The 24,935-nt window shown below is 37.0% G+C and overlaps 1 protein-coding gene across 17 annotated transcripts in view; it reads right to left on the bottom strand.

Moving 5' to 3' along the window:
• NCOA1 (nuclear receptor coactivator 1) overlaps positions 1 to 24,935 on the bottom strand; it is a 220,766-nt gene that overhangs the window by 180,666 nt on the left and 15,165 nt on the right. For 12 of the 17 annotated variants that reach the window (XM_042982385.1, XM_042982371.1, XM_042982372.1 and 9 more), the window contains one exon: positions 3,509 to 3,643. The gene's annotated coding sequence lies outside the window, so the exon portion shown is untranslated. Of the gene's footprint in view, positions 1 to 3,508; positions 3,644 to 23,938; positions 24,474 to 24,935 lie in introns of those variants that run through there. The other 5 variants (XM_042982374.1, XM_042982378.1, XM_042982380.1 and 2 more) reach the window with 2 other exon arrangements.

Consider the following 24,935-nt stretch of genomic DNA (forward strand, 5'->3'; position numbering starts at 1 on the left):
TCCAAAATTTGGGTATGGTTTTTTAAAATGCACAATGAAATTTCACTGTTGTTTTTTTCTTTGAATAATTGATAAAATCATCAAGTATGGGGAAATGGCCAAACTCTTAGAAGATGAATTATTCTGGGGTGCCTGGGTGGCTCAGTCGGTTAAGCAGCCGACTTCGGCTCAGGTCATGATCTCACAGTCCGTGAGTTCGAGCCCCACATCGGGCTCTGTGCTGACAGCTCAGAGACTGGAGCCTGCTTCAGATTCTGTGTCTCCCTCTCTCTCTGACCCTCCCTCGTTCATGCTCTGTCTCTCTCTGTCTCAAAAATAAATAAACATTTAAAAAAATTAAAAAAAAAAAAAGAAGTTGAATTATTCTGTACCATAATTCAGACTTTTGGAAATCCTCATACCTCATCCTTAACATTAAAATTCATGATGCTGTGACTATTTGACGTACTTAATGTATTTGCTATGCTATGCCCCCTTAAAATCATAGAAATGGCACTATCAGTAGTAAAGAGATATTTACCTTACTTTACTAAAAAATTAAACATTTAAAGCCCTGTCACACTACAGCACCAGCATTCATCACTGTGGAAAAGCAGTATCCTATACCTACTGGCCATTTCTTCATAAAACACTGAAAAGTCATGGCTTTGGTCGCCAAAAATCACTTACATCCACAATTTTTACTACTTTGATACTAAATCACAATCAGAAATTACATTACTGAATGCCAATTCTCCTTGAAAAAAGCAGGTATGGACTGATATCCTGGTGCAATTTCTTTTCTTCGCAGTTTAAGTGTACCCTTTCCCTGCAGCCAACGTTGCTGGGCTTCAATCACATGAACCAATGCAACTTTTCCAGGCAACACTGGCTTTAAAACTAAAACAAAGACCACCAACCACCATCACCAATGACAACAACAAAACAAAATAACAACAAAAATCCTCTGCCCCAGTATGGATTTCTCAGTGATAAAACAGTAACACATCTCTATGAAGTGCTGGTATGTTCTCTGAACATCAGTGCTTTCATCCAACTGAAAAACAAAAAATTCTGCTAGCATGCACACATGACAGTAATTGCTTTTCCAGATGGTATGCCTTTGATAAGGGATTTTTGCCAAAAGCTCATTTTACTTTCTCTCCAAGCATAATATTTGCCATTAACTTTGAAACTGGTTTTACAAGCTTCTCACTAGTAGTGTGAGTTGACCTGTTTTTTGCTATGAGAAGGGTAACTGTGAATAATACTTACTGGTGTGGTCTTCTCCGTCTTTAGCAACAACATTAATCTCACACTGAGAAGCATTATTTTATAAAATTTATACACATTTCACTTTTCATCACAAGTCTAAAAAGTAGTATTTCTAAGGCAGAAATATTAATTCAATTCCCCAGGGTGGCATGGAAGGAGAAGAGCCAAAGCCTGTGCTCTTTCCATCATCCCACAGAGAGAAATGTAGCAAGGGAACACCTATTCCCTCAATATACCCTGTTGACAATTGTTTTCAAATGTTTTCTTGAGTCCAAACATTTTTTAAAGGTACCATTTTAACTTAATATAAACTGTAGTCTAAGATATAACCTTATAAATGTTCTAGGGCCATAATTCAGGTACTGATTTTATTTTGCTTTGATCCAATCTCAAAACCTAAAGCACCCCCCCTCAAAAAATTTACAAAAAAATATTGTCGAAATGTATTATATAAAACTTCCGTGAAATTTTTGTTTGTGAAATTTTCACTTTTCTTCATTTTCAAAGGGGAAAATAAAAAATATTAATAAAGGATATTGTGTGAAAGCTTGGAAATAAATGAGTGGGGAGATATAAGAAACTGATGAATTAGAGATATCCTAATTTAAGGAATTAGGCAAATAAATTTGGCTATGTTGCACTTTCACAAGTAGAGCCATAGTTAGCAACCACAACCAATTCATTAGCAAATCCAATTGATCAGAACTTCCTATTCCCTAATCTTAACTTCTGTTGAGATCTGAGCATAGTACTATACTGCTCAGAAAGGACTTCTAGAATTTGATTTTATGTGCTCATCTTCTGACTGTTTTTAAATGGTTTTCAAATGAGTGTATTTAGCTTCTCTAGCCCCAACAGTAAACCTTTGTAGTGAAAAATGCCTTCAACTTCATTTATAAGGAAGTTATAAATAATTTATATTCTTCCCCATTATCTAGAATCATTCTTTGGAAAGCTTGGACATTCGACTAATGTTGTTAAAAAATAAGAGAAATGTTCTGGAAACAAGACAAATTATATATTTAATCATCATTATTATTTGATTCAAAATGACACACACAAAAATTTAGAGAAGTACAAGATATCTACTAGCTGCCAGAACAGTTCTAAAACTTCTCATCAAAGCAATCTCTTTTTCGTCTATTTGATTCAAGGTAACTTTTCTTTGACAAACATTGTTCAGTTACACCAGCCCCTTTAGAAGATAGTCATTTATTTTAACTGACGCAGTCAGGATTTTCCAATGTCATGGATTCTTATTATTTTAGAACTTATTGCTTTACATATTCTTCTTCCAAAACAGAACAAAATTAAATTAATAATCCTAGTAATAAGTGATACATTTTTCTCAGATCTTTTTCTCTGTATTCGAGCAAGATTAATTTACAAACCTCTATAATATATACAGAGAACCACCAACTTTGACCTGCCCCCTGAAATAATAATTTTCCATACTTCTTGCCTATTTGGAAACACATTACAAAAAAACTTTTTTTTGTTTTTAAATAAATACCTAACTATATTCAGTTTAGAATTTATATGTATTTTAGAAAAATAGATAGCACTATGTTTTTTGTTGACACTACATTTCCATTCATTGTTTTGAACTGGCATATGTAGTCTTTAAAGTGGGATCCACCCCATGACTTGGAAGTGTCACTTGATTCTTTAATTACATATCTCCCTTTTCTGGTCCAAGTGAAACTGACCTATCAGATCCCAAAGGTCCTACAGAGACAGTCCATGTAAAAGTGATACCTCTTGGTGAATAAAAAACCCTTAATAATAAGTTTAGGAGACCAAGAACAAAAAGGTTTCCAAATCAAACCAAAGGACAATCACTAAGATCTCATGTATCATGTGAGCAGACTCTGTCAGAATGCTTAATTCATCTGCCTATCCCAGAGGGTCATACATAAAATAATTACTAAATTGACATTTTTAATAAATAATAAATAATAATTTAATAAATAATAAAATTAAAACTATTATCTAACCTAGTTTACTCAGTCTCAATCTGCACCCAGTATATTCCTTATAATTGACATGCTTTACTAATCATAAAGATGATCTCCCTTTTAAATCCGCATCTTTTCTGTTTTGGGGGCAAAAGGGTAGGGAAGGATGAATTTTTCCATAAAAGCTAAGCATTCTAACACAAAAACTTTTAAACTTATGAAATCTGTATATAGAAACCAATATTACAAAATGACTTCCAAGGAGTCAGATTAAAGTAAAATTGTGCCTCAAATACCTTAGAAAAAGTAGAAATTCTAAATGTTGGGGTCTTCATTTGGAACCAAAATTTTCTACTGCATGATCTTGCTGATGGTCCTTGATTTTATCATCAGAGTCGGTTCCAGTTACATTTCCACTAATAAGGACAGATCTACAGTAGAAGAAAGAAGATACACTTAGTCTACTGAAAACATTACAGATTTAGATTCTATTACATATCATTGTTTCCCTGTAAGCACACGAAAATTCTTACACAGATGCTCTATTCAAGAAATGCCAATTCTCATCCTTGTCCCTACTACAGATTTTAAAAATTGAAATTAAAGATTAAAAGCTCAATAATTAATTAATTAATTAATTAATAAGAGATCATTAGTTACTAGCTTTAAAAAGGTTCAGATCCCCAATGAAGATATGTAGCAAACTGGGCTTTGCATCAGTATTCCGAGGAGACCGCGACCCTCAACTATTAGCTTACTCTCATCAGAATTGCTGACGTTACCCCAGCAGCAGTGGCTTCAGCACCCAGTTTTAGGTAAAGCGGAACAGTAGGAGGGAATGGGATTCCTCGCAGAAGATACCTCAATGCAATGGCTCCTTACCGGATCACTGTCACTGGGACATGACAAACTTGATTTTTTCTAAACTAATGATAGTATTATATCTTCCCATTTTTATCTCAAAGCTAATTCCTAACGGTGGGGGGCTTTGCAGATTATCAGAGGATGCATAAGAAATGTGAAACCTGCTGGCTTTCATTACTTAAAGCTTAACTGGTTTAGGCTTTACCACTCAGGGTTAAGTTTTTCACTAAATTTAATATTCCCTTTAGATCACAAAGACACAGTGGATTAGGTCCAGAGATGATCACTATATCACAGGTCAATTCAGGAACTGTGCCAGTTAATTCTACCTATGGCTTCCACCCATAATCCCTGGGCTTTATTCAAAACAAACCATTCTGGCCAATTACCCTCTCCCCTATTTTCACACCCCAGTCTTCTCTGTGCTTTCTCACCCACCCCATGTGTTCCCCCACCACTGCCCTTCCTTTTAACCTTTTCCCCGGGGAACCTATGGAAAACTCTTTTACATAGTGAAACAAATCACCTCTACATCCTCAACCTATCAGTGAACACTGCTTTCAACCGCTGGGCTAAATCTGGCTCTTGAGAGGAGCCCTCTACAGTGAAGGTTAACACAGTAGGGATCAACCTTCCCCACAGTGATATTTCCAGACCCAAACTCACAAGCAATCCCATTCCTGCCTTCAAGCTCAAGCCATCTGGCTTCCTACTCTCTTCTCTTTGTCATTCAATATCCCAATCTATCATTCCTAACCTAGGTCCAGACTTGATCCCTTAGATGTGCTCTACTGCTCTCATTTCTCCAGGTAGTTACTGTGTTATTACCAGTCTCAAAATCTTGACTGTCACCCAAGCTATCCATCTACTGAGTATGCTACTTTCTTCCTTCCACTTCACCACCCTCAAATTCCTAATGCTGGTTGGATTTAATCACCTGCTAGAGAGAAAACACACAACCATGTGGACTGATCCTGCTATTAACATTAAAGTCTTCAATTTTATATATACTTTAATTTTCTTTAATGTTTATTTATTTTTGAGAGAGAGAGAGAGAGCATGAGTGGGAGAGGTGCAGAGAGAGAGGGAGACACAGAATCCGAAGGAGGCTCCAGGCTTGGAGCTGTCAGCACAGAACCCGACACGGGCTTGAACTCAGACTGCAAGATCATGACCTGAGCAGAAAGTCAGAGGCTTAACTGACTGAGCCACACAGGTGTCCCTAAAGTCTCCAATTTTAAACAATGAATGCTATCCAGTGAGCCTTTTACATATCGTTAATCAGGTCCTTCCCCCATTATTCACACTGCCTTTCCTTCCAAACTTTTGGTACACTTCCTCTTCCCATCCTATGGGAGGTGGGATGGGAAAGCGGTTTCTTCATGTTTTCCTTAACTGTTTGTGTAGGTTGTTATTATTATGAAAACACTATTTCTTTCATTTACTTTGAACGTTTTTTCAATTGCTAGTTTTTAATATAAAAGTTTTTATTTTTAGGTGGCCAGATTTGTCCACCACTGCCTTCTCCGTTTATTATTTCTCTGCTTAGAAATTTCTCCTCCTTCAATGATAGCAGATAAATACTCTGATTTTTACCTTGTCTATAGGCTAATTGTTTCAATACTTCATCCCAAAAGGTGTATGAAATGAGATTTGACTCTAAACTGTTTTCTGAATTGCCAACCAGTTTTCCTGACAACATTCAGTAATTCTCACCATCCTTTGGTTTATAAGGGTTTTTTTTCCCACATATTTCATTGGTTTTTCTAAAATAAGGCTGACTTCTGGGCTATAATCTGTTGCAGTAATGTAATTGTTGTTTCCTTATATGTTTTAATTTGTGGTAAGAATATTCTTTGGTATTCTCATCTCCAATTCGTCCCAACAACAGTTAAGATACATTTTACCAGTTTCCCAGGACATGCCAAGTGATTTCATGAGTAAGAAATGGTTGCCCAGTCTACTCTGAGTACTGTGTCTTTCTGTTACGGTTGTTGCCTATACACATTGCTCCTTTCTGTTTTAAGGCATCATCCATTCCACTACTGAGTCGAGAACCGAAACCTCTCTAACCGTGCTAGAAAGACACCCTTCTTAAATATTTATTCACCTGGAGCCAGATTCATAAATTCATAAAACCTTGCTCTTTGCAATTTTCCATGTTCTGTATGTGGTCTTTTCATTTATAAAATCTGATGTGCATAAAATAAAGGTATCTCATACACAATTTTTATTTCATAGGCCAACATTTTTATCATCTCTGAAGTATTTTTCAGATTTTCCTATTATCTTTTAAGATCCACAGGTGTGTTTAGTATTTTTAGTTTACATCTTTTGCATACACTGACATCAAAATATTTTATCAAAACTGAAAAATGATGTAAAAGGAACACATATTTTAACAGTCTCATTCCTATGTCACCCACATGCAGCTCACATTGCCCTTGATTGCTATTGGTCACCACTTTTGTTAGTTTTTTCTATGTCCTTCCAGCAATTCTTTATGTAAATACACTTAACTGAAGAACAGTCTTATTCCTCCTATCTTGTTAAACAAAATTCCCAGTTTTACACCTTACTTTTTTTTTCAATCAGCACATCCTACAGGTGTTCCATGTTAGGGTCTGTTTCAGCATTGTTTTTAAAGCTCCGTGACATTTCATTACATGAATATATACTAGTTTGGGTAACTAGGCCCGCGATTGTAAGAGATTAGACTCCACAAATTTAAGTGTTGTTTTTAAAAGCAATTTAGAGTTCAAGAGCAGCAACTGTACAGACCAAAACAGTACAGAAACCTATGTAGTGTGATTTCACAAATTTGTAATTTTATTGATAAATATAAGTTCTCTTGTACATCACTTTATCTTTTCTCTCAAGTTTACTGTAAGCCTATCTAAAAATCTATCAACTGTTATAGTCATATGAGAGTGAGGAGCCTCAGATAATAAAAGCTGCCCAATCTCACTGAGAGCTTCAATGGGCGGACAAAAATGAAATACAGCTGCACAAGAGTCAAGACAGTTGTACAAGTCAAGAAATGTTTCATTCTGACTTAGTGGAATCAGAAAAGGTTTCACAGGAGAAAGAGCCCCTTAAGTTCAATCCTAAACGAAGAAATACTCAAGAGGCAGATGAAGGCAAGAGAAAGCATGAAAGAGGGATCAGAATAAAGAGCTGTTTGAAATAGCACACCTTGTCAAGAACTCTAAGGGTTCCACTTCCACTCAGAATACAGAGAGCCACAAAAGAATGCCAATCCCACCCTCATGAGTAAAAGCCAGATCTATCAAATGAAAACTTCTCTTAAGCCTAACAAAGAGTCAAGGTCACAGGGCAACCAAGTAAATTTAATTCCAAAGAGGGACAAGTTCCTCCAAGGAGAGACCACACACATAACTTGTTTTACCTTCAGTAGGTCACAGAAAAAGAAGTGGTCACCGTACACGTGTGTAAGAAAAAGAAATCAGCTAAGATTTTAACAAATTCTTAAAGACTAAGTGTAGACTGATGTGTCAGTTTGGAATGGCTGGAGACCCCAGACACACGCAGAGTTTACACTCAACTGTAAGTTCTTCTGCATGCCTCGGCCAGGTGCTCACAAGAAAAATTAAAGGTAAGCCAGAGAGAGCCCTGCATCAACAGGCAAGTGTGCAGGAGGTTACAAGAATGGGCATGAAACCCTGCCTGATTCCTCAACCTTTCATCAAACACAGAGCAAAAGCCTAGAGCCCCTAGGGGAAGGACAGAAAACCCTCTCAACCTAGGATCCAGGCAAAAATCTACTGCTTCAGAGGAGAATACAAGCAAAATGCCTCTGCCTCTGGAGGAGGAGGAGGAAACAGTCTCAAGCCTCAAGACACAGGCAAAGATACACTGATGCTAGGAAAAGGTAGAGGCAAAAAAAAAAAAAAAAAAAAAAAAAAATTCTGCCACTTTTGGGGAGGGAGCAGGAAAGAGTCATGGGAAAAGGATCCTGCACCAATATCAAAAGGGATCAACTACTACATGACCAAATACAAATATATGGCAGAATCTGACTACCACAAGGGAGAAAGAGCAGAAAAGCTAAGAAAGCCTCACCACCAACACCCAGGAACATAGGGCCTGACCAGGATTGGGTCTGGACTAGGACAAGAGAAGCCTGCCCTGCCCCACAGACACAGGCGTGGGTAACAAGCAACAATAATCACTGGGCAGAGGGACAATAACATAAAGAGAAATCTCTCTGGTACACAGATATGCAAAGACTGTTGAAAGATGAGGGTGGTACAGGAACACAGAAAAAATCCTGTAATACCACATGCCACACTCTAGACACAAGGGAACAGCAGCCAACTGCTGGAGAAATTTGAAGCCTGTGGTACAATGAAGGTAATGAGGGCAAAAGAATCCAAACCTCACTCGGTTCATGATTAGATTGACTCAACCTCCAGCACAAACAGCCTAACAAAAGAAGAGGAGCGTTTCAATCTCTCCTATTCTTCTGTACACAATGATGAACATTAAATCAAAAATTATGAAGCATACACAAGAGCAAAAAAATAATAATAACCCTTTGTCAAGAGATAAAGCAATCAACACAATCAGAAATGATTTTGCTATTGAAAGTATCAGCCATTTAAAAATAACTATAAATATGTTAAATGGTCTAGTAGGAATGATGGAAAACATGCACAAACAGATGGACATTTTCACCAGTGAGATGGAAACTGTAAAAAAAAGGCAAAATATAAAAGATAGAAACAACAGAAAAATCCTATTAGAGAAAAAAATTCCTGAGACAGGCTCAAAAGCAGTCTGGACACAGATGAGGAAAGAATTGGTGAACTAAAAGACAAGTCGGTAGAAAGAATCCAAAATGAAAACAGGTAAAAAGAGTGATGGGAAAATACAGCTCGGGGCATCCAAGAGCTGTAGAATTATAACAAAATATCTAATATTCAACTGAAGCCTGAAGAGAAGGAAACAAAAAAAATGAGATGAAGAGATAATAGCCAAGAATTTTTCCAAATGAATCCAAGACAACAAAACAGCAAAAAAATCCTGCAGAATCCGAATCATAAAATATACCTAAATGCGTGTGTGTGCGCGCGTGCACACACACACACAAATATGTACGGATAGATCATAGCTAAAATGCAGAAAGATAAAAAAATCCCAAAGGCAGACAGAGAAAAAAAATTACTACATACAAAGATTAAAATTTCCTTCTCTTCAGGAAATTACACAAGCAAAAGAAAACAGCATAGAAAGATTAAAAAGCTGAACATAAAATTCTATCACCAGAAAAAAAGTTTTCAAAATTGAAAAAAGAAAGAATGTTTTGACAAATAAAACCTGACAGGATGCACTGCCTGCAAACATCAAAAATGTTAAAGGAAGTTCGTTAGGCAGGGGTAAAAGTTACCAGGTAAAAATGTAGATCTACAAAAATAAATGATGAGCACTATAAAGAGAAGGTAAATATAAAATACGTTTTTTTCTTATTTTTATTCATTTTAGAATGAATGAAGAACATTTAGAATGAAGAACACAAATAATGTATTGTGGGGTTAACAACATATATACAAGCAAAGTTTATGACAACATACATAAAGAGGAAAGACAGAAAATAAAGTATACGGGCATAAGGTGATCATGTGACACATGAAATATATAATGTTATTTATACAAAGATTATCAAAAGCTAAAGTTGTATCTTTTAAACCCTAGAGTAGTGATTCTCAAGCAGGGGGGTATTTTACTCCCTCAGGGACATGTAGCAAACTCTGGAAACATTTTTGGTTATCATAACTGGGGGTGGGGAGTGGGTGCTACTGTCATCTAGTAGAGAGAGGCCAGAGACGCTGCCAAAATTCCTACAATGCACACAGAATATCCCCTCCAGTCCCCAACAACTATCCAACTGAAAATACCAGTAGTGCCAAGGTTGAAAAGCCATGACTTACAGCAACTGCTAAAATATATGTGTATATATACATAGATATACATACTAACATATGTGTATACATACATATATGTATTTATACATGTGTATATAAGTGTATACGTGTGTATATACATGTATATCTATGTATATAGAATAAGCCAAGAGTTTACATAAAATGGAATTATGAAAAAAGACTAACTCAAAGGATATAATAATCAATATTCTAATCAGTAGAAAATAGAAAATCGCTAAGACATAGAAGACTTGAAAACACTATCAATTGACTTGACCTAGCTGAACACTTATAGAATATTCTACACAATGAGAGCAGATATATATTCTTTTCAAGGGCACATTGAACATTCACCAAGAAAGACCACATCCTGGGCCATAAAATGAACCTCAACATATTTAAAAGAAAGTCAAATGATGTATTTTCTCTGACCAAAACAGAATTAAATCAGAATAAATAAGTGAAAAATAAAGAATTACTGAGGGTTAGGAATTGAACAACACACTCCTAAATTTCCCAAGGGTCAAAGAGTAAGAAATTTTAAAAATATTTTTAATTGAATGAAATTTAAAATAGAACATATCAAAATTTGTGGGATACCACCTACATAGTTTTTAGAAACAGAAGAGCATTAAATGCTTATATTAGAAAACAAGCAAAGTCTTGAACCAATAATAATAAGCCTTCATCTTAGAGAAGTAGAAAAAGAATAAACTAAACACAAAGCCATTAGAAGGAAGAAATAAAATTGAAAAAAAAAAACTAGAGAAAATCTATGAAACTGAAATCTAGTTCTTTGAAACATTCAATAAAATTGAACAAACTTCTGGCTAACGTGATCAAGCAAAAAAGAGAAGCCACAAATCATTTATATCAGGAATGAAAAAAGAGCACCACTAGAGATGTTATAGCTACTAAAAGGATAACAAAAGAATACTATGAACAACTTATGGCAATACATTTTACAACTTCCATAAAATGTACCAATTTCTTAAAAATCTGAAGATAAACTACCAAGTTCACTAAAAGAAGAAACCAGATAATAAGGATAGCTCTTAATATATTAAGGACATTTAATTCATAATTTAAAACCTTCCCATGAAGAAAGTTCCATGACAAGTGGCTTCCTTGGTGAATTCTACCAAACATCTACAAAAGAAGTTATACCATATTACATAAACTCTTCCAAATATACATAAGAAGAAAACCGTTCTCAATTCATCTTATAAGCACTACTCATAAATTTCAGCATTACTCTGATACAAAAAACAGACAAAAGAAAAAACTTCAAGAAAAATTAACTACAGACTAACATCCTTTCATGAATATAGACACAAAACATCTTAAACAAATATTAAAAAAATGAATCCAGCAATAAAGAAAAAGGAATATATATAATGACCAAACAGAATTTATCCCAGCAATGCACTATTAATATTAATATTAGTTCCACATATGAAAAAAAATCCACCAATGAAATTCACCCTAACAATGGACTAAAATATAAATGATCATCTTAATAGATGTAAAAAAAAAATTAGAAAAAGCCCAGTCATTCATGATTCAAAACTCAGAAAACTAGAAACAGAAGGGAAGGTCCTCAGCCTAGGACATGAGTCTACAACAAATCTACAGCTAATATACATAATCATGAAATACTAAATGCTTTCCCTCTAAGATCAGGAATAAGGCAAGAACATCTGCTCACCACTCCTATTCACTGTACTGGGCTGCCAGTACAATAATGCAAGAAAAATGAACAAATAAAAGCCTATAGATGAAAAAAAAAAAAAAGAAACAAAAATGCCTTTTTTTTTTTTTTTCACAAATGATAGCATTGTCTATATAGAAAATCCCAAAGAATCTACTACTGAAACTGGTAAGACAATTTAGCAAAATTGCAGAATACAAAGTCAACACACAAAATTCAATTGTACTTCTATATGGTAGCAATGAATAATTAGAAATAAATGAACAAAACAGTAGCAATTACATTAATATCAAAAAATACTTAGGATAAATATAACAAAATAAATGGAAGATTTGTATGCTCAAAACTATAAAACTCTGAGTGAAAAATCAAGGATCTTAATAAATGGAGATATACTCTTCTCAAAGACCAGATCCATCAATATTGTTAAAACAGCAATTCTCGGGGCGCCTGGGTGGCTCAGTCGGTTGAGCGTCCGACTTCAGCTCAGGTCACGATCTCACGGTCCGTGAGTTAGAGCCCCGCGTCGGGCTCTGGGCTGATGGCTCAGAGCCTGGAGCCTGCTTCCGATTCTGTGTCTCCCTCTCTCTCTGCCCCTCCCCCGTTCATGCTCTGTCTCTCTCTGTCTCAAAAATAAATAAATGTTAAAAAAAAATTTTTTTTGGGGCGCCTGGGTGGCGCAGTCGGTTAAGCGTCCGACTTCAGCCAGGTCACGATCTCGCGGTCCGTGAGTTCGAGCCCCGCGTCAGGCTCTGGGCTGATGGCTCGGAGCCTGGAGCCTGTTTCTGATTCTGTGTCTCCCTCTCTCTCTGCCCCTCCCCCGTTCATGCTCTGTCTCTCTCTCTGTCCCAAAAATAAATTAAAAAAAAAAGTTGAAAAAAAATTAAAAAAAAAAAAAATTTTTTTTTTAAATTAAAAAAAAAAAACCCAGCAATTCTCATGCATTTATAGATTTAACCTAAGTCCCAATTAAAATCCCAGGAGATTTTTTTTTTGTAAAAACTGACAAGCTGATTCTAAAATTTATATGGAAATGACAAGAACCTAAAATACTCAAGACAATTCTGGAAAAAAAAAAAAAAAAAAAGTTGGAAAACTTACAGTACCTGACTTCAAGACTTTGTTTAAAGCTATAGTTATCAAGACCTTGTAATTCTGGCATAAAGATAAACATACAATCCAAGAGAAAGGAAGAGACAATCCAGAAACAGATCTACAAATTCACAGTCAACTGAGTGTCAACAAAAGTACCAGGGTAATTCAATGGAATTGGCTTTGTAACAAATGCTACTGAAGCAACTGACAATCCCTTTGGTGGGTGGAGGAGAGCCTCAATTTATACCTCATATCTTATACAAAAATTAAGAGACCTAAATATTTAAAAATGCAAAACTATAAAACACCTAGAGCAAAATTTAGGAGAAAATTAGGGGTCCTAGGTTAGCCTAGGGGTTGTCAAACTTTTTTTGCAAAAGGCTATACAGTGAATATTTTAAGTTTTATGGGCTACACAGTCTCTACTGTAAATACTCAACTCTGTCATATTGCAACCATAGGCAATGTATAAACAAATGGGCATGGCCATGTTGCAACAAAACTTGATTTACAAAAACAAGCGGTGGGTTCAGTTAGGTGTAGTCTGCCAAACTGAGTTAGACAAAGAGTTTTTAGGTCTGACACAAAAAGCACAAATCATAAAAGAAAAACTGATATATCACAGTAAAACAACATTTTTAAATTCTACTCTTCAAAAGACAGTGTTATGAAAATGTAAAGACATGTCACAAACTTGGAGAAAATATCTGCAGAAATTATCTGCAAAACACAGACCTCATAAGGAACGTGTTTTTGGAACATAAAGAACGTTTCAATACAATAAGAAATCAGCATTCCAATAAACATAATGGCATTCCAAAAAAAAAAAAAAATTGAACAATGCTAAAATGACAACTCTAGCAAGCAGTCTCATTACTTGGTACATGTGTTTAATCTTTCCTACTGGCCTTTAGGCTCCCTGAAGCTAGACTACTCCTGTCTGAATAGAGCATCCAACATTCCAGCTTATACAAAAAAGATAACCAACAAATGAAACAAAGTTATCAGGACATTTTAAAAAGTATTTATTTATTTATTTATTTATTTATTTTGAGAGAGAGAGAAAAAGACTGCAGGAGAGGGGCAGAGAAAGAGGGAGAGAGAGAATCCCAAACTCTGCTGACAGCACAGAGTCGGACGCGGGGCTGGATCTCATGAACTGTGAGGGCATGACCTGAGCCGAATCAAAAGTCAGACGCTTGGGGCGCCTGGGTGGCTCAGCCAGTTAAGTGTCCGACTTTGGCTCAGGTCATGATCTCACGGTCCCTGAGTTCGAGCCCCACGTCGGGCTCTGTGCTGACAGCTCAGAGCCTGGAGCCTGCTTCAGATTCTGTGTCTCCCTCTCTCTCTGACCCTCCCCCATTTATGCTCTGTCTCTCTCTGTCTCGAAAACAAATAAACATTAAGAAAAAAAAAAAAAAAGTCAGATGCTTAACCAACTGAGCCACCCATATACTCCTATCAGAGCACTTTTCAAGTTAATTTTTTTAATGTTTATGTATTTATTGAGAGAGAGAAAGAGAATGGGGGGGGAAGCAGACAGAGAGGAAGACAGAGAAATCCCAAGCGGGCTCCACACTGCCAGCACAGAGCCAGACACGGGGCTCAAACTCACGAACCATGAGATCATGACCTGAGCTGAAATTAAGAGTTGTACACTTAACTATCTGAGCCACCCAGGCACCCCATTAAGTTAATATTTAGAGTAGTTAATATACGTACCTGATATAAAAAGTAAACTGTCTTAAAGAGTTATGGTAAACAGAAAATTTCCCCCAATCATCCTGCTCCCTTTCCTTGTTTATTATGTATTCATAGGTATTCTATACATATAAAAGCATTTATATTTTTTTAATGAAAGTGGTGACATACTTACACAGCTTCTCATCATGATTTTTTAATTTAATGTACCTCAGAGTTTATTTCACATCATTCCTTATAGAATTCCCTCATGCTTTTAAACAATTTCATAACATTATATGAATACATCATAATTTACTTAATATTCTCTCACTGATGAATTCTTGTGTTGTTTCAGTATTGACAATGCTGTAAATAATATCTGTGTACTTATGAAGTAGAATTACTAAAAGAGTATCTTAATTTTATTTTATTTTTTTAATTTTTTTTAATCTTTATTTATTTTTGAAAGAGAGAGACAGCGTGTGAACAGGGGAGGAGCAGAGAGAGAGGGAGACACAGAATCAGAAGCAGGCTCCAGGCTCTGAGCTGTCAGCACAGAACCCGACATGGGGCTCGCACTCACAAACTGTGAGATCATGACCTGAGCCGAAGTCGGACGCTTAACTGACTGAGCCACCCAGGTGCCCCATCTTGATTTTAAATTATGATAGTCTTTGCTGAATTATGCTCCACAAAGTTTATCAGGGCTTAAAATACATATATGGAAATACGTCAGTAAATCTTCCAGATCAGGGAAATTAAAATAAAGCAGAAAATTCTCTTAGTATAGCCCTAAACAAAGATGTTTTGAAAATTTTGAACTCTAAATAATCCAAGATACCTGTTAATCCAAGATAAATGTATAGTGAATGGCAATGAGAATTGTGAGGCTCAGCATGGCCCCCCTCCACTATCCCAAAATCTTTTCTATTAAATTAACGTAATAATTTTTTATTTAATATTTATAACCTGTCTATTTCTAAGAGGACTTGGAGTAGTTACAAGTTAAAATACAAGGTAAAGAGGATTCATCACAATAAAACTATATAAATAAAATTCAAAATTAGACACTGCTAAACAGTTGGTATGGGCACATACTACCCTCTAAAGATGGCTGCCATTGACTGATTTCTTCTCTCTCCTTGTGCACATGTCACTCCATCCATCAAGAGATGGGGCTAAAAGGAGGGGAAGCTGGTTGGCTCAGTTGGAAGAGCATGAAACTTTTGGTCTCAGGGTTGTAAGTTCGAGCCCCACACTGGGTATAGAGATTAAATAAATTTTAAAGAGAGAGAGAGAGGGAGGTAGGGAGGGAGAGGGCTTATTTCCTAGCTCCTTAAAACTTGGCTGGCCAAGATTTAACCAACAGGATGAGGTAAAAGTGATCTTCTCAAGCTCTAGAAACCAAGAGAATTGGCAGCTTCCTTTTTCTCCCTCTTGGAAGCTAGAAGCCATGTAAGAAGTCCAACTACCCTGAAACTAGCATGCTGTGAAGAGGCCATGTGGCAGACATGTGACAAAGCTTTCTTAGACTGTCCAGCTCTGCTCAGCTACCAGCTGACAGATCCCTGCTGAAGTCACAGAAAACAGAAGAATCCTCTAGCTGAGCCCTGCCCAAATTCCTGATCCACAGAACTGTAAAAAAAATTACAAATCAATGTTATTTTAAGACACTAAGTTTGGGGGTGATTTGTTATATGGCAGTAGGTAACTGAAACAAACACCTTCAAGCTCATGATATCAGCAAGTTAAAAAATTGAGTACCAAATTTAGTTCTATGTTTTCCAAGTTATAAGTTTTTAATTTTTGATTAAGAAGAAAACATAGGGGCACCTGGGTGGCTCAGTTGGTTAAGCGTCCGATTTAGCTCAGGTCATGATCTCAGGGTTTGTGGGTTCGAGCCCCACAGTAGGCTCTGTGCTGACCGCTCAGAGCCTGGAACCTGCTTTGGATTCTGTGTCTCCCTCTCTCTCTGCTCCAACCCTGCTTGCACTCTGTCTCTCTCGCTCAAAAATAAACATTAAAAAAATTAAAAAAAAAAAAAAGAACAAAACACAAATTTTGTATCTGAACCATATGCACTTGTATAAAGAACAATGAACCTTAGTCCACTAGGTTTCAAATTAATTTTAGAAGATGCACATCATTCAAATAATGTTTCTTACAGATAGATTCTACAGACAGAGAGCAAATCATTAAATCAGAACTCAGTATTGGCATTTTCATGTCAGGAGAGACTGAGATGACACGGTCCTGATACTTCTGTTCTTTGAAAACTTAATACAAGAAACTAGATGAATACATAATTGAGATATTCATTATACTACCTTCTCATATTTGATGTTTTAAGTGAGCTTTTGATAGACACTAAGTAGCTGTCAGTTTACGATTAAATCTTCTAATAAGAACACACAGAATACTCTGTAAGGTTGGAGACATATACATTAATAGCATTAAAAAAAAAAAAAAAAACCTTCCCCCTAGAACTGCTCCCACTGAGATCACCAATTTCTTTAATGTTACATCCCATGAAAAAACCTTGGGCCACCCCTACTTATTTCATCTTAAACACAAATAACAATTCCCTTTTAGTCACTAAGTGCAGCCCACACTCAAGGAATGGGGAATTAGGTTGTATCTTCTTGAAGAAGGGACGTGTCTGCATAAATTACTCTGAATTCTTCTGTACTGGGTAAATAAATAAGTAGGGGCATTTATTTATTCAGTCACTTCTTTTAATCAGCATGGACCTAGGGATATTTATTTTATTCTCTCCCTTACAACCCAATACTACGTTACTTGTTTTGTTGTCCAAATTTTTCCCGCTTTGGCCACTGGAAGCTCTTTCTAGTTGACTCCTGCATCCTTTTGCCAAGCCCCGAGATTTTGGGATTTTGAATATATTCTTACTCTCAGCGCTACGAAATGTTCAAGACCCACCGTGTATATTCCTGCCCCAGTCCTAGTATCAGCCTTTTCCCAAACAGCCTAGCTCTTTTTATTGGAGAATGGTTTTAGAAACCAAGATCTGGGAGTGCTTGTGCTACCAGGGTGTCATTGCTCCTAGTCCCTCTCAGTAGACAGATGATGCATGTATATTAGGCCATTTATATAAATATATCTATAATCATTTCTGTATCTATTAACCTAAATATGAGTTCATACTGATGTCTCTAACTCTAATCCAATACCACATGGTTCATTCTAGCCGTTCCCTTGCCAGGGTTATCTATAACCTCACTCTGCAAAGTGAGAAACTTGGCTCCCACAGTTTACCATCTATTTACTTGTTTAATGCTCATATGCACATACAATGGTTTCAGAATTGTTAGCCTACACACTCCTGAATTTTTGTCCTATGTTTTTTGTCATTCCTTCTGAAAGTCTTATTAGAAGGATCCTCATTTTAGATGTATGTGTTCCTAAGGTCCTTCACCTAAATAATCTCTTCTCTCTGCACATTCTACATTGATGATCTTTCACATCATGACTTGAGTTACCTTCCAAATCACTATCTCTAGCCCAGATCCCTCTCCTCAACTTCAAATCCACTTATCTATCTTCTGGATTGGCACCTCAAATTGAACTCATCATCCTTCCCTAATCTTCTCTAAGATTCCCCTATTGAATGGCATCATCACCATGTACCTACTGCACAAGCAAAATCTTAAGATCAGGTCTGTCCTCTTCCCCCTACATCTTCCTAATATCCAACCATCAAAGCCTCAATTGTTCTCAAATCCATCTACTAACTCACCATCCCATGATCCTACCACGGCCAGCCCAATATCACCTCTGACTAGAAATATTTGTTAGAACAAACAAATAAATAAGACAACTCTCTAAATGATCTTACCACCTTCAATTTTACTGGGCTCTAATCTGATATTCTCCACATTATAGCCTGTGTGATCTCTCTAAAAAACAAACCAGATCACATCTCTTTTTCATGATTAAAATCTTTTAGTAATTCTCCATTCCTCCCAAGGTAATACCCAACTACCTTGACACTGTTTTCAAGGTTCTGTGTGATACTGTCCCTCATTATCTTTCTGGTATCATCTGATCCTTTCTCCTACTCTGTACTCTCTGCAATCAACTAATCTGAAATCTTTTCAATTTCTCCCTCTTGTCTTCTTGTCTCAACACAGATGTTCCTTCTTCAGAAAGTCAGCTCCTGCTCTATGCTCACATTCCCCCCACTGTAGCATCCATTGCACCGCATTGTACCTACCCAGTTATTTCTTGCATCACCCTCTAGACTGTAAACTCCATCAGGGCAAAATTCACATTGCCTTGTTGTTGTTTTTTTTTTTTTTTTTTTACTGTATCCTGGGAGCCTAGCTCTCTGCCTAGTATACAGCAGGTACACAATAAATGCTTAAAATAAATACTTTTGAGTTTCTGTTTTTGCTATTTCTGTGCCTTAGGTAAATGACTCTTTCACAGGTAATCAATCTTCGATAAGGTATAAAGTTTAATGTAAATCTGTTAAATCAAGTTTACTAATTACATTACTCTATAGAGTATTTCCTCAGATACTTCTTTTCATAAAAGATACAAAGCCAGTATTATTTCTGAAACCATGTCTGTCTGGCAACCTCTATTTTGCCTTCATATGTAAATGACAGCATGGTAAAGTATAAAACTCTGAGTTCATAGCCTTTTCCCTCACAACATTGCAGATACTGGAGTAGTTACCAAATTCCAAGCCAAGAACCAATACTATTTGGTGATGAAATTTTTGCTAGCCCTCAACTCAGCAAAATCTATAAAAATGACAGTACTGTTCACTGTAAAACAAAAATTATTCCATTATTTGCTTTATATTTTATGTCCTTATTTAGCCAAAAAAAAAGCTTGATAATTTATGTCAATTACTCAAGTTTTCTACCTGCATTTTATTAGTCCATAAATCCAAAGGTCTGGACTTCCCTGATTTAACATTTTCATTAAGTATAAGATTAGATTCCAATCTGATTATCTTTACCTTGAAAATCATTTTGTTTTCCTGTGTGTAGAATTTTCTCTCATCCATGAACATTAGAAACGTGACTACAATAATCACTTGTCCCACCATTTGGTGAGTTCTTTTTAAAATGTTAAGTCATCAGGGCACCTGGGTGGCTCAGTTGGTTAAGCGTCTGACTCTTGATTTTAGCTCAGATCAAGATCTCAAAGTTCATCAGAGTGAGCCCCTGTATCAGGATGTGTGCTGATAGCACAGAGCCTGCTTAGGATTCTCTCTCCCCCTCCCTCTTGGCACCTCCCACACACGCATTGCTCTCTCTGTCTCTCAAATAAATAAACTTAAAAACATTTCCAAATAAAACAATAAAATAAAAATAAATTTAAAAAATATGTTATCAGTTTAGCAATATTTTCAACACATAAACTGAGTATTTCTTGATTACTTATACATCATCTGCTTTTTCCTTCTAGAATACTCAATTTATACATACCATATCTCTTGGATCTATCTACCCTATTATCTTTTTTGTCATGATCTGTTTCTTTATATAACTCTGGAACATCAGTTAAATTAATGTTCTGATTCACTAATATGATTCTCTGGATATGCAATTTCACGATTACTTTGTTCAAAATTGATTTTGTTTTCCAAAAACTTTTTCCTGTTCTCCGAATACTCATTGTTCATGACAATCACCTCTTAAATTTCACTGGGTCTAAGAATTTGGATTCTTTACATCTGGCACAGTGTCATAACTACTTTTCAGAAAGCTATCTGCTATGAAAATTCAAATTATTCCTTCTTTTGAACTGCTGAGTCTTAAATCCTACAATTTTTCTGTTTGCTCATATGTACAAGAAAGATGGCCATGTATTTTCAGAATCATGCTGAGAAAACCTCTCTTAAAAATTATTTAGATTGGGGCGCCCGGGTGGCTCAGTCAGTTGAATGTCCGACTTCAGCTCAGGTCATGATCTCACCGTCCATGGGTTCGAGCCCCACGTCGGGCTCTGTGCTGACAGCTCAGAGCCTGGAGCCTGGAGCCGGCTTCGGATTCTGTGTCTCCCTCTCTCTCTGCCCCTTCCCCCACTCACGCTCTGTCTCCCTGTCTCTCAAAAATGAATAAACATCAAAAAAAATTTTTAAGGATTATTTAGATCAGTGTTAAAATCTTTTTCAGAAAATCTTCCCTTAATGCCAACTTTGGAAACCCCAAACCAGCTGGGGCCACAACCTCTTCTCTGATTGCTAACGCTGGCCTCAATAATAGCCTCAATCCAGTCAGTGGACTAGCTCTCTCTTTGTCAGTTCGGATCAGGTTCAGTTGCACATGAACAAATAAACACCTGTGGTTGACAGAAAAGGGAGGTTTATTTTTCCTCACATAAGGCCTCTGGAGGTAGGTATGTGAGGATGGACTGACAGCTCTGAACTCACTATAGACTTCCACTTGTCCTATCATTTCGCTCTGCCAGCCCTATACCCCATGACAGCTATGCTCAAAGTCATCCCATGGTCAAAAAATGATCGCGGCGCCTCCAGAAATCACATCCACGTCCCAAGGAGAATAAAGGAGGAAGGGGTGAGAGCTTCTTCTGAGGCTCCCCGATGAGTCCATCTCTTTTAAAGAGCTTTCCTAGAAGTCCTTCCCTAAGACTTCCACTTACAACTGCTGGGAAATGTTTAATTTTATAGTGGGGCTTAATGAGGTGTCCATAACATAGCAGTAATATTACTAAGAATGAAAGAGGCAACCAGGCCTCTCGACACCATCATTTTTCTGTCTCTCCTGAACAAGATCCTAGTTTGCCAACATCTTTCGCGATATAAAGCCAAACAAGAGATGTACATGTATTTTCACCAGAGCAGGATAATTAATTCTTACTGTCATCAGAACATAGTACTTCAATTAATGTATATTAAGGTTGCCCAAATTTTCCTAAAACTTCTAACTGTGTAAAATGCACTTGGTTGTGTTTTTTTGTTAGAACTATTCCAAAATAGGATTTTGGAACTAAATGTATTTGTGCCATTGATTTTCAATGACTCTTAATTGAACATCTTATTGTGACACTGTGGTCAAGTTAAAAACACAAAAAGACCTTGAGAGACTTGTGGTATCAAGTAGCTGAGGAGATAGAGCATACAAATAAATGAACAAAAAGGTATGATAGCATATAAATCTTTCCAAAGAAAAGAGGCAACAAGTGCTACAAAAACGTCGAGTTGGGAGAAAAGTTTAAGAGTGAAATGCGAGGAGGTAAAAGGAGAGAATGAAACAAACCCCCTGACAAGGTTTGTAAGAAACTAGCAGAGAAGAGAAGCTAGAGAAGAAAAAAGGACTAACAGAACAATATCCTTTCCCCCAACCCTGCAGCCCCTCCATAGCCCAGCTTCTACAGATCTCGCTCCTCTACAAAACCTACGTCTGCAGAATCCAGCTTCACACCCTCTACCATCTTACCTTCCATGTATTCTTTAACTCACTGCAATCTGGTTTTAGCCCCACCACTCTACTCAAGCTGTTCCCTGCCTCCAGAATTAGCAAATCACCACTCAGCCCTTATTTACTCTTTGGTGATCTGACATTGTTGACCACTCCCTTACTTCTCTGGTTTCCAGGACGTTATTCTTGCTATATCTCTTATTCTTCCAACCCTTCCTTGCCCATGCTGGTTCCTCTTTTTCCACATAGCTCTCAAATAGAAGTAGTCATTCTGTCTCAAAATCTATATTCCTCCTGAGCAAACTCACCTATGAGCATGAGACCCAACACCACTATCACCTATATAGGACTTCCAAAATTGACCCAAGCCCAAACAGTTGAGTTCTGAATCCATATATCCACTAGTCTAACAGAAAACACCTCTCCACCTGTTTGTCTCACAGGCATCTCAATCTCAACCCTACCCACCTCCCCCACCCCCACCCCCACCCCCTGCGCCCCCAAAACTGCTTTTACTCTTGAATTTGCTAGTGTGGTTTCAGGAAACATTATCTCTCCACTTAACCTAATTAAGAAACCTATAAATAATTCAGATGCCTTCTTCTCTCTCATTCTCACACCCAAGTGGTCTTATTAATTCTATATTTTTTAACATCTCTTGTATTTGTTTCCTCAGCTCTATCCCTACTGCTACTATCTTAGTTCAGGATCTCACTGGATCACTGGATCACCAGAAAAGGCCAGTTCTCTCTGCTACCATCATGTAGTGTTCTAATCCATCCTCCACTGGCACCAAGTAGGTTGTTCCATTTCAACAACCACATTTTTCATTCCCCGGATCTCTAATTGACTCTTCCTAATAAATGCCCACCCTTATTTTATAATCACTTGTTGTTAAGAATATAATAAATTCCTTATCTCTCTAAAATTATTGGCTAAGCTCATTTTATAAATCTGTTCTAGTAATTTTTTACTCGACTCTGAGCTCTCTGTTGATTCTCTTGCATGGTGTTGGCTTTCCTGAAACATTTGGCAATTCTTAGCCTTATATTTGGGATTCTGCTACATTCTGTTGGCTTCTGTTGATACTTCATTCAGGAAGCAATACTCATATTGTTTTCAAGAAGAGTGGAGGAAGAACAGACAAGGTGCCTCAGTGCCTGGTCTTCCACATACGAGTACAGCCAGCTACCGATGGTGCTTCACCATCTCATAGACCCAGGCTCCTACATGCAGTTCTCCCTTGGAAACTGACCTTTTGCTTGAGCGAAATTAGTATCAGAACATACACGGGTTGGAGCTGCTTATGTTACAGTAAGGCTAATGAATCACCTTATTGATAACTCTGGGGGATGCTTCCTGCTCTCAGGTTCCCCCACCTCTGGATATGAGTGTTACCCAATGGAACTCCTATTTTCAGAAATTCTTCACAGTTTCTAATTTACAATGATTTCCTCCTCTTATTTCTTTTTTTTCTTAATTTTGTATTTTTATTTTTGAGAAAGACAGCGTGAGTGGGGAGAGGGGCAGAGGAAGAGAGAGAGAGAATATTCAGCAGGTTCCACATGGGGCTCAATCCTACGACCCTGAGATCATGACCTGAGCCAAAAATCAAGCACCAGGTGCTCAACCGACTGAGCCACCCAGGCGTCCCTCCCCTTTTTATTTCTATGGATGACTACATATATATTTTTCTATTATGTCTATAGATTTGGTGAAGGAAAGCAAAAAGGTAGTGAGTGTTCAATCTACCTTCTTGAAATTGGCAAAAATAAGTTTTCTAAAATGCAGATCACATCATGAATCTGTCCCTTTTCTATCGTAAAACCCTTTATGGGCTCCCAACTTCCGACACACAGACTCTAAATGCCTAACTATCACAACGTCCTCAATACAGCTGGTGACTCCAAACATCTTCCCACTCCTCATGCAATAATACCCTTCATTGTCCAGCAATACCTAACAACTTAGAGTTGGCCATATACAACATGCTTTTGCAGAATTTCATACCTTTGTATTTATCATTCTTTTGCTCTTTAATGCTTCCTCCTCCAGCTCTGTTTAGTCTTCTAGGCATCCTTCAAAATCCAGATTCAAAAGAGTGGGAAGAAATGCATATCAAGGTATTAAGAGTGGTTGTTTTCCTGAGTTTCGATATCTATATTTCCTAATTGCTTCTTTACGTTAAGAATCTCCTATTTTACTGAGGGGCAAAAAGGTTTTTTCCATTCTAAAACTCTAGTCAGGGGTCCCCTGCTCTGCAAACCGTTACTTGACTGGCCAAAATAGATTCACTTCCTCTCTGTGTCACCACGTTGCCATGTTACACCTCCCCTTGTTTTAATCACACTGTGTTAAGAGTTTTTCTTCACCTACTAGACTATAAACTATTTGAGGACAGAGTTCTATGTCTTCTTGATCTTCCCAGAACTTAAAAGAACCTGAAATTCTGCACATGCCTAATAAATGTTTGCTAAATAAATGAATAAACAACAAAACTGGAAGAATCAGGAATGGGCAGTTTCACAATCATACAAACTGGTCTCAGAAAAAGAGTTTTTTCCAGTTTTTTCCTCCTAGAAAAAAGGGGAAACGTATACACAGACATTTAGAAATAGTGAGAAAAATACAATAATTATCGTTTTAAATCAGAAAAGATTTTAAGAGATCAGCCCATGCAAGCCTTAAAGTTACAGATTAAAAGAACTACATCCCAGAGAAAGGGAAACTGATCTGCTCAAGCTCAGAACCTCTAACAGAATAGGGATTCGAACCCGGATCTTCCAATTCCCATTACAAAGATCATTCAACTTTATTGACTTGTCCTATTACTGTTCATGTCACGTGAGGTGTGGGATGGATAATACCACCTTAACAGCTAAACACTGCTTGAAAATGATAGTTCTCCCAAACTGCACCATCACCTAAATTTGGCCATGGTTTGCCTTAGAATAAAACTTCTCTTGTTGGTGGCTACTAGTGCTCAAACTGGGGAAGGAAAGGTGAA

This window comes from Panthera tigris, chromosome A3 (genome assembly GCF_018350195.1).
Source record: "Panthera tigris isolate Pti1 chromosome A3, P.tigris_Pti1_mat1.1, whole genome shotgun sequence".
Lineage (NCBI taxonomy): Eukaryota > Metazoa > Chordata > Mammalia > Carnivora > Felidae > Panthera > Panthera tigris.